Here is an 11,643-nt window from a genome sequence, read left to right as displayed (position 1 = left end):
GCTCCCTCGAGAACTGTCCCTCCCCTTTGGTGTAGCAGAAATAAAACAAAGTCTTCTAATGATCTTTTAGTTTCTATATTTAGCTAAGTGTGCACGTCCCTTTATCATCTATTTGAAGGAATTGTTCTTGTCATCAGGCGTGGGGAAGGGTGGGTTTTTCCCCCCTTAAAGCCTCCCTTTGCAATTTGGAGGACTACATCTATTAACAATAAACAAGAACTGAGCAGCAAAGTAATTGCTTCTGTGGTTATGAAAATCCACAGAACACCCACCCCACATTTTTCTTTTCTTTTCATGCGTCAAGTGCAACAGCTTTAAGAGATGTACTATTATCAGGGCTACAACCTTGCAAAATTGAGGAGGGTCTGTGGCTCAGTGGAGGTACACCTTCTTTGCATGGGGGGGTGGGGGCAAGCTTGGTCCCTTGCAATTATAGCTGGGGGGGGGAAACTCCTTTCTGAAAACCCAGAGAGCTACTCTCAGTCAGCATAGCCAGAACTGAGCTTAATGGTTTGACTCATTACAAGATAATTTCATATATTCAGATACTGTCTTTTGCTCCTCCCTCAAAGCAAGCATAAGAACATAAGAACAGCCCCACTGGATCAGGCCATAGGCCTATCCAGTCCAGCTTCTCACAGTGGCCCACCAAATGCCCCAGGGAGCACCCCAGATAACAAGAGACCTCATCCTGGTGCCCTCCCTTGCATCTGGCATTCTGACATAGCCCATTTCTAAAATCAGGAGGTTGCGCAGACACATCATGGCTTGTACCCCATAATGGATTTTTCCTCCAGAAACTTGTCCAATCTCCTTTTAAAGGCATCCAGGCCACCACATCCTGCGGCAAGGAGTTCCACAGACCGACCACACGCTGAGTAAAGAAATATTTTCTTTTGTCTGTCCTAACCCGTCATTTAGCCTGTCTAAAGTAGACTTTATTTGTGTCTAAAGTATGTACAGTATCATAATCTTGTTCTCATATTTTGTGACTTTGGTCACATATATAATCCCCATTTCACATATGGGGAACTGAGAGCCAAACTAGACACAATGTTGGGAAATCTGTGAATAAAACTCCTGTTCCTTTTAATGTCATTCCTGTTCTTTTTAAATGCAGTCATAGGTGCGGGGGAGGGGGAATATGATTAAGGGCACAATCCTAACCCCTTATGTCAGTGCTTTCCAACACTGGCATAGTGGTGCCAGTGGGACGTTGGTTGCATCCTGCAGTTGGGTGTCACTCACAGAGGCCTCCTCAAAGTAAGGGAATTTTGTTCCCTTAGCTCAGAGTTGCATTGCCCTTATGTCAGTGCTAGAAAGCACTGACATAAGGGGTTAGGATTGCGCCCTAAGTCTATAGCACTAGACATACATTTTCTCCAGTGGGTGCTATTTAGGAAAATAGCACAGAAGGAAAGATTGAATCACTCATCTCCTCTAGATTGGCCCGAAGAGATAATGATTCTCTAATCCAGTGATCACCAAACTTGCAACCCCTGTGTTACAAAATAGTCCCCCATTCAGACTGGACCTTACTGCCAGTTGACTTTCACCGAGATCTTGGGACAGGGACACTCTGGGCACTTGCATCTGTCACCCAGCATCCCAGAAGGCTGCACAACAGGACGTCTGGGTAGATGCGACTGCCCAGAGCATCCCAGTCCTCCTATCTCAGTGAAAGTCATGCAGTGACTCGGCAGAACCCATCTGCTCATGGGTCAGACAGGTTAGTCCAAACCCCGGATCTGGCCCCTGGGCCAGAGTTTGGAAAGCCCTGCTCTAATCAGTGAGACTTCTGGTAAATTAAAGGCAGAACTTCACACGGTAAAAAAACACAAGCACACACATGGTTGCTACTGAAACAACCATGTAAAGAATTTTTTAGTTTTAAGATTTATATGTGCACTTCCCCCTCCTATGAGGGAGGCACTCAAGGTAGCTCACAACAAAGTACTACTTGAAAAGAGCTAAAGCAAAAAATAAAATTAAATTAAAAAACATGAAGAATCATAGCAGCAGGTTCACCAGTGAAAGCATCCCAAGAAACCAACAACACAGTGATAACACACAGGAGGGTGGATTTCAGCAGCAGCAGCAGCAAATGCTAGGATGCCACCTCTCTTTTCCCAGCCCAACATGTCCCCTGCCTCTCTTTGGACTGATCTCACTGTGAGCAAGTCAAGGCTGGTACCAGGAGTAAGCATCTCAGGACAGCTGCTGGCCACCTTAAGGTCTGTGCCCATAGCCTTTATGTGGTGGTGGTGGAGTAACTATCTTAGGACCTATCAAGATAGGAGAGGAGCCCATGGAGGACAGTTTGTTAAAGATCCCCTGAAACCTGGAGTTGGCCCACAATAATGCACCACCACCACCCCGGTGATTGTGCATAGAGACAGTACACTGTATACTACAGTGCTCTTTGGTACCACTTGCAATCCCCTGCTTGAACAGCCTAGAATAGAAAAGAGATTTTATATATGAAGTCATACATCTCCCCTAACCAAATGCAGCTTGCATTTTCACCATCTTGCTGGTGTTGGCCAACCACCCCACAATATGCCAAGATACATGCTTTGCTTTGATCCTTTTGCACAACCCCTCTCAAGATTATTTTGTGCCTTCAGCCCTTTGATAAACATTATGTTCTGCTACTGTTTGTTTTCCAAAGGGACACATCAGATATATAGGGGCTCTTTCTTACTCTGGTAGAAGTTGGTTGGCAACCTTCAGTCTCGAAAGACTATGGTATAAGCCTACAGCACCCGGTATTCCCAGGCAGTCTCCCATCCAAGTACTAACCAGGCCTGACCCTGCTTAGCTTCCAAGATCAGACAAGATCGGGCAAGTAAGTAAGAAGTAAGAAGAAAGCACCTCTTTCTTCTCAGGCTTTCTAGTCTTGGGTAGTGCCAATGAAGAGACTACCAGTCCAATCTCAAAAAAACTCTAAGCTGACCAATAGGAAGAGGAGAGAGCTTGGGGGAATGGGTTGCTGCTAATCACTAGGCAGTGGTGTCACTAGGGTTTGCATCACCTGGTACAAGTGGCCAACACATCACCTATGATGGATCTCCTCCCATGCAGTGGGCAGTGCAATGCCCCAGGCAATGGGTGTGGTGATGTACCATCACCCACCCCCACTGGTTTTTTACCATAACTTTTGATAGAATAGATATATGTCAACGGTGTTTGTTTCATTACATTTTGCATGAAATTACACATTGATTGATATATTACATAATGGTATTATTCAAAAATATCAAGATTTTTTGTGGTGAGTAATGGTGTCACACGGCCTGTGCACATCACCCGGTGCAGCCCGCACCCCCCCAGTGACGCCACTGTCACTAGGCTCTGCGACCATTCTGCCCTACTTCCTTTCTCTTCCACCACACCAGGACTCCAAGGAGAAAAGGTCTTCTGCTGTCAAAACAAGCATAGTTAAAACAAGACTGAGCAAGAGTCTTGCCACTTGAAATAGCACAGGGAGAGCTATTTAAGTACTTTAGTTGTGAGGACCATGGAAATGTGGCGTTGTGAAAGAACGGACCTTGAGCACCTTGAGCAGAGAGAACCTGGAGACCAGTATTACTTTCTGAACAGAAAGTATCCTCAGCCATTGGCAATATAGCAGGTGTGCAATAGCCTTTCCAGCCAAAGGGCACCAACCACATCTATAGCCTTGAATACACTCACAAGTACTTTTCAATGGAACTAACACAATATCCCATTATAACAGAGGTAAGGAGGGATAACATCACTGTGACAGGGAGACAGAGGATAAAAAATGAGACCTTTTTAAAAAAGATAATTCTCTATTTCCATGTGATATATGGAAATGTGTTGCTTTTCTATTTTGCTCTGTAAAAAAACTGCAGGAATCTGATTTAATAAGACTTGTGTAATTACATAATCAAAGGGGAGGGGTAAAAAAATCAAGTAATCATAATTGTTGCATCAATGTTTATTTGCAAAGTTTAAGCTCACAGAGGTTTTACAAAAGCATGTACAGTATACAGTATGTTCTATATACAGGGCTGGATTGTGAGATTAATACAAACAGCCTCCAGATGTCACTGTTGCTGCATACAAATAGCAGTCCACTGACTAGGTTTCACCCCTTTAGGATGCAACTTTAAACACACTTATCAAGGAGTAGGTCCTGTTGAGATCATAGGACTTACTTCCTAATTAGCAGGGCTGTCTTGTCAGTCAATAAGTATTTTTCCAAAGGTAATGGCTCCCCTAAATTGACATAGGTAGTTTTAAAGTAGAAGAACTGTATTTTATAACAGCTTTCAAAATAGGAGAAATATATCTTAAGACGGTGCAGTGGTTAGGGAGTTGGACTTGGCGATGAAGCTTCCTGGATGACCTTGGGCTAGTAACTCACTCTCAGTCTCACCTGCCTCACAGGGTTGTCGGGAGGACAAAAGAAGGGAAGGAACCATGTACACCACCCTGAGTTCCTTGGAGGAAGGATGATATAAAAATCTGGAAAATAAATATCGCTGCCATGGACAAGCACTCCTCCCTTGAGGAACCCCCTCTTATTTACTCCCTAAATGGAAGCACTTTATGTACATTGAGGTTGGCCTAGGAAACAGTCTGTCTCATAGTCCATCCTGTCTAGGGCTCTGAGTCACACATCACCCTTAGTCTACCCTCCCCAGTCAAATGTATATTAGCATCCAATGACTGGCTGGTATTGCTAGGAACACAATACCAAAAACTTCCTTAATCCCAGCTGGGTTTAGATCACACCTGGATAGTGGTCCAGACTGCTCACCTGACTTGGGAGCAAGATATCTGAACATTAATCCTATATATTGCCACAATTATAAATGAGCACAAACAGAGTTCAGTGCTGGCATCAGGTTGCTGGGGATTCCCAAGCAAAACCCTGAATTGGGCCCTCTGCAGCACCCCTACTCACCTCCTGAGCACCTCTTAAACAATTGCTGCTTCTTTTACCCTTAATCTGCGAGATCTGTGAGTGAACTGTTTGAAACAGTTTCTTTTAACATTCTTTAACCAGCCATGCTATTTGAAGGTGGCAAGACTTATACCTACCTACCTACCTACCCACCCACCTAGCTACATGCCAGCCAGCCAGCCAACCAACCACCAGCTTTCTGTGTTTCAGGTCACTTTTGCAGCAGTTTCTAAACAGTTTCCCAAAAGGAAAGCTGCCTCCACTGCTGGGGTTAGGGTATCAGACCTCTCCCTTCCCACCTGAGCTGCAGCACAGAGACCCAAATCAAAGCCCTCTCCCTTCTCGCCCACCCCAGTGCAATCTGCAAAGGAAACTCAAGACAAACGAAGACAAGGAGAAATGCCACCCTTTACTCCTGGATCTTGCAGAGACCAACCATCTCTGCCCATTCTGCAGCATTCAGATGCCCCTGCAGGCTCTGCTTCCAAAGGACACTCTGCAAGACAGGGAAAGGGCACGTCCCTGCCAGTGTTTGGAGGTAGCAGCACAAAGACTCCCTAACTAAGCTCTTATCTCTCCAGCCAGCCAGCCACCCCCCACCTCCTCCAATCAGACAACTGGAGCAAGAGAAAGGCTCTGAAACCCAAGGCAGGAAGGGACTTGTAGTTCCCCACCTCCTAGATCCAGAGGATTTTGGGAGATGTAGTTTTGCCTTGCTTTTGGTTGAGAAAGCTGAAACAGGATCTTTTCTGCAGCCTTTGGGGAAGGAAGCTTCTGGGTGTGAACTGATGATGCATTGCTACACTCTGACTCAATGCAAAGGAGGATAAACTCTGTGTATTTAACAATGTAATCCTATGTCTGTACTTAATGCAATGCAATCCATGCCTGTACTTAAAAGTTAGCCTTTTTGCATTCAGTAGGACTAACTCTCAAGTAAATGTGTATAAGCCAGTTGTTTGTTTGTAAACCGCTTTGTGAACTTTATATTGCAAAGCGGTATATAAATAATGTTAATAATAACTGTTAATATAAGATTACTGCCTAACTGCTTGTGCAGAAAGGAGATTTTTGACCAGCTGTATCATGCCAGGGTGAAAAAAGATGAATCTGCTCACCTTTCCTGTCCTCTTCTATTTCTGGTGATCATACCTGTGTCCAATTCTGGGCACCTCACTTTAAGAAAGATGCAACCAAACTGGAGCGGGTTCAGAAGAGAGCGACAAGGATGATCAGAGGTCTGGAGGAGAAGCCCTATGAAGAAAGGTTGAGAGAAGTTGGTATGTTCAGCCTGGAGAAGAGAAGCCTAAGAGGGGATATGATAGCGCTCTCCAGATACCTGAAGGGCTAAGGAAGAAGGGACAAATTTGTTCTCAAGTGCCTCTGAATGTAGAACTAGATCCAATGGGCACAAACGGCAAGAGAAGAGATTCCAATTGGATATCAGGAAAAAGTTCCTGATGGTAATGTCAGTTTGGCAGTGGACTAGATTGCTGAGGAAGATGGTGGACTCTCCTTCACTGGAAATCTTCATGCAGAGAAGCATGCAGACAAGCACCTGCTGAAGCACCTTTAGGAGGATTTCCTGCTACAGATGGGGGGGGTTGGACTAGAAGACCTTGTAGGTCCCTTCAAACTCTGATTCTATAAGTAGAGTATGTAGTGAACAAATGAACAAGCCTAACACACACGTGCATACGCACACCCCAGTCTTTCTTGCTCTCTGAATGTGAGAGGGGGAGGGTAACGGGAAGGTGTCTACCGGCCAAACACAATGTTTGACATAGGCTGTTTGGTTCTTCTTCTGTGTCACTATTGTTCAGTCAAACATTCAGACATGAGAAGAGTAGTGATCAATAATTTAAGAGTGTGAGTCAACATTAAACACATTTTCAAAACATCAGCTCATCCTGGGCCTTGCGTAGGTTTGCCATCACCTTTGCAACCCATATAAGGCAGGTCAGTATTCTTAACCTCATATTATACATGGGGACAGCTAGACTGCTGAAGGTCCTAGCCTAGGGCAAAGTCCTGCACTGCTCCCCCATGGTTCACTGGGCCTTTGTGCCCCCATAAACCTATGGGTGGTGGGGATGGGCAGCAGTGGACAACAGCTGGCAGCACACTCCTCAGTTCATCCCTCCTCACTGGCCAAACAATCATCCCCTAGAGCAGCCATTTTCAACCACTGTGCCATGGTACACTGGTGTGCCGTGAATGGTCCCCAGGTGTGCCGTGGGAGTTTGGGAGAGAGTCATTTATTCGTAGGGCCATTGGGGGATGTGAGCCCCCATTGGTGGCATGGTGTGCCTTGTCAATTGTTAAAAACCTGATGGTGTGCCTTGAAAATTTTAGTACTTTGCCAGTGTGCTGTGAAACAAAAAAGGTTGGCAATCACTGCCTTAGAGGCTCTGCAATAATACGGGGCATTGGAGTGGTGGGTGCTCCCATTTGTAGACTGGCATGCTGAGTACAGCAATGGAGCAAATCTTTTAATCGATTCACATCGCCCATACAGAGAAGTTCATTCCAAGCAAGTGGGTCCTCTGATGGGCATGGGCCCTTGGTCAGTGCTCAACCTAGCCAACACCAACTTTGCCTACACAGGGAGAGAGTTGAGTAACAGGAGCTCATCCACAGTGATTTACCTAGGTAATGACAGAAGTAACATTTGAACAGGGATTTGCAGTGCTAATTTATGCATACATACTTTAAAGCACTGGCTCCCAACCCATGGTCCAGGGATCACAGGTAGTCCTGAGAAGTGGTCTGCAAGGTCTCAGAGAAGAAAAAAAAAAGCTTTTGATCACTTCCAGCATCTTGCTGAGCGAGCAGTCCCCCATGGACCACCAGAAAGGGCAGAGAATGGATCGCCTGCAGCTGACTGCAAAAGCAGCAAAACACAAATATAAATAATAAATCTCTAATTAATCTTTTCTAATTCTAGATGGCCCGCATTATCCATAGGTTACAATACTTCAGCTGGACCCAATTTAGTGGAAGCAATTCAATGTGATTTTGTCAGGTGCCACTAGGTGGCAGCAAGAAGCAGCTAGGATTGAATTGAACAGTCAAGCAGCTGCTAAACAGCCAGTAAGAAGGGTTTAATAAGGGTCTGCTACTACCTTTAATTCTTCCCCTTGCACACATTTTCAGTGCTTAAAGATCTCAGTGAAATGGAAAGAAGCAAGTGCTAAGGGTTTGTTAAACTGAAAGGTGTGAAAGCATTGCCTGAACATTCTTTGTCCAGCAACTTAATGGATGTAAGCAAGTTCTCTGGCAAACAAGACTCTGCTTCAGTCCAGCTCTTTTGAAAAGCAAATTTAAAAAACCTTAACTGTGTCCTACTCCTACATTCAGTGCAGTCATTCGCTGCAGCTTAATGTTCCTTCAGCAACCAGCGCTCTCAAAGGTGTCCTCAGTGGAAATTTCAGGCACTAAAAATAAAAGCCTTAGATCATCAACCCACTTCTGGTCACTGGGTTGGCTAATGCAGACCTTATGAAAAAAATATATATTTGTAGTCTTTTCCGATGAACTGTGTAATACGATCCACTGAACATCACTATATTGATCTAATATAATTATTTGCAGTGGACGGAGTCTGGAAATTATAAAGCCCCGTAATGAATACCATAAAGGGAAGAAAAATATAGCCGCAGAGTATTAAGTCTTAATTGAAAACACCAAAGATGGAAATATGAGGGGTATTGAGAAATAACAATTTTTTTTCTGTGTGCTTGTAATATAAGTCCTCTATAATCACAGGCAAGTTACCAATTATAATTACAGAGAACATTTAGGAGATCTAATAATTTAACAGAGCAAGCCAGATCTTGAAGTAATTCTGCAGGGCATGATAAAGCTCATAAAGTCCTTTTGGCGCATAGTGCACTTAAGCTAGCATGCAAAATTATATGAGCTTAGCAATACCCTTGCATTAGCAGGACTGCCATGGCAATCGGGAGATCTGGAGAGAGTTGGGGACATGGAGAAAGAGGGCATATGCATATGCTAATATAGGAGTCAGTCCCAACTCCAACATCAGCATAATGCTACACTGGCAAAAGAGATGGTGTAAGTTAGTGGTGCGCTCCAGAAGACTATCACCCATCTCATCTCTTCCCAAACCTGAAGCAATAGAAGTTATGATTCTAACTAACACTGCAGCCAAATATAGCATACCATCAGGGTATATGAACTCCAGCCAGGGAATTTATACATCTATGACATTTCTTACTGTGTGGTTTCTCTGGGATTTTTTTGTTGAGGGGTAGTTGTGTGTTTTGGTGACCTGTCAGGTTGGGGAGAGATTGGAGTGCTGTGATTGGTTGTGTGGTATCAAAAAGCAAGTTTTTTTTAAAAATGACACTTTTGCAGCATAATCCTACACATGCTTATTCAGAAATTAATCCCACTGATTTCAATGGGATTTTCCTTGTGCGAAGTAGGATTGCAGCCTTACTCTTCATCCAATCCATCTGTAGTACTCTTTATCCAATCCATCTTTATGCAATCCATCTTACTCTTTATCCAATCCATGTAGCTCCCAATCCATCTGTATATCAAAGAAAGCTTTGGTGCAAGCCAACAGGTTTGTGTATTGATGATGTAGTGCAGTGTTTCTCAAACTGTGGGTCGGGACCCACTAGGTGGGTCGGGAGCCAATTTCAGGTGGGTCCCCATTCATTTCAATATTTTATTTTTAATATATTAGACTTGATGCTACCATGGTAGGTGACTGCATTTGGGGAAGTGTGACAGATCTGTACTTTGAACAGGCTACCATGTTTATGCTTTTTACTCCTGGGTAAGTGTGGGTAGGATTGCAACCTAGAATTGTTAAAAATTTCCCTGCTTGATGATGTCACTTCCTGTCATGACATCACTTCCAGTGGGTCCCAACAGATTCTCATTCTAAAAAGTGGGTCCTGGTGCTAAAACTGCGAGAACCACTGATAGTGGTTCTGGAGTTGGACCTAGACCTGGAAGAACCAAGTTCAAATCCCACTCAGCCATGAAGCTTCCTGGGTGACCTTGAGCCAGTCACTATCTCTCTGCCTCACCTATCTCACAGCTCTTTCTGTAATATAGGGAAACTGTGGTACTGACTAAGCAACCCTCCCTTAGTCAACAGATGCAAATAGCATCACCCACCCAATATTCACAGGTTAAGTACTCCACTCAACAGATTGCTAGGGCTGGCCAACACTCATGAATCATTTTTCTTGCAACATAAGCATCAGGGCACATGATCAGAACAAAAACTGCAAGCAGAGTTTCAGTGCTATCTCATCTGCATTATTTCAATGACTGCATTGTCTTTCCAAACAAGTGAAGTTCCAAATGCAGACATCAGGGGGCCTTGTTGACTTGTGTGTGGGGAGTATGACTGTAACACGCCATAAAATAAACAGAACTATGGAGCAGCAGAAATAAACATTAATCCTAAAGACTATGGAGAAAGCAAATAATCATACAATCCAACCAGCAAATACACCAATTAACATTTTTCTTAATAAAATCAAACATAAGGCAAGGCAAATGCTTCCCTAAACAAAAATGTCTTTGCCAAATGGGTAAAACAATGAAGGTAAGACATCTCTCTCTGGACAAAGAGTTCTACATTCAGGGCACTATTACAGAGAAGTATGTGGCGGAACCCTCAGATGGGCCAAAGGAGAGAGGCAGAGTTATACAGGTGAAGGCAGTCCTTTACACATCACCCTAAACAGCAGTACAACTTCTTCATTAAAAAATCCTAGCAATCCTAGCTGCACCCTGGACTGGCGCAAGTCTTTTGCATCAGGAGGGGAGCAAACGTGCCATAAAACACTTTTGCACATTCATGTGAGTAAGCTGCACAAGTGCGTGAAGGTGCATTGGCCCATGGATGCAGGGATCTGGGGGGCATGGGGTGGGGGGGAGGTGAGAGGGAGGAATTTCAGGGCAGGGGAGGGTGGGCGGTGGACGTTCCTGTGGGCGGGCGGGGAGTGGGACCAGGACCTAGTAGTTATGCCAGATCCTAGCCCTGGGCAGCACAAAGCAGCTCCAGGCCACTCCGTTCTGCTTGGCTCTGTGCCATCTCCTGAGGTGGCACAGATCCAAGTAGACTCATTGGGGCTGCTGCAGCTCTCCCTGCGGTAAGGGGGAAAGTTTACCCTTGCCCCTGGCTGAGCCACAGACAGACCCAAACTTGCACTGGATACAGCGCAGACCCACTGGCCTGCCTGTTCCAGCAAGAGTTAGGATTGCACTGCCCAACACATTGTTGCAACGTGACTTTAGGGATCCCTGGATAATTGCAGAAATGACCATTTACCTTCTAGTCTGGATCCTGGACTAAGGGCTCAATCCTATCCAATTTTCCAGTGCTGGTGTAGCCGTATCAAAGGGGCATGCACTGCATCCTGTGGTGATCAGGCAGTCACAGAGGTCTCCTCAAGGTAAGGGAACATTTGTTTCCTTACCTTGGGGCTGCATTGCAGCTGCACTAGAGCTGGAAAGTTGGATAGGATTAGACCTTGAGGCCACTTCGGTAACCCTGATGAGGAAACTCACTGTGTTGGCACCACTTAATATCTCACATGTTAATCCCATCAATACCTTTGCTAACAAATGCTGTACCTTTGGTACCACGGTTAACTCCTTAAAGAACTGGTCATTTCTCTGCAAATCGCAAATGTATCTTCTGCATAGCATCATGT

This window comes from Tiliqua scincoides, chromosome 5 (assembly GCF_035046505.1).
Source record: "Tiliqua scincoides isolate rTilSci1 chromosome 5, rTilSci1.hap2, whole genome shotgun sequence".
In the NCBI taxonomy this organism is placed as follows: Eukaryota; Metazoa; Chordata; class Lepidosauria; order Squamata; family Scincidae; genus Tiliqua; species Tiliqua scincoides.
This window is presented reverse-complemented; position numbering follows the sequence as displayed.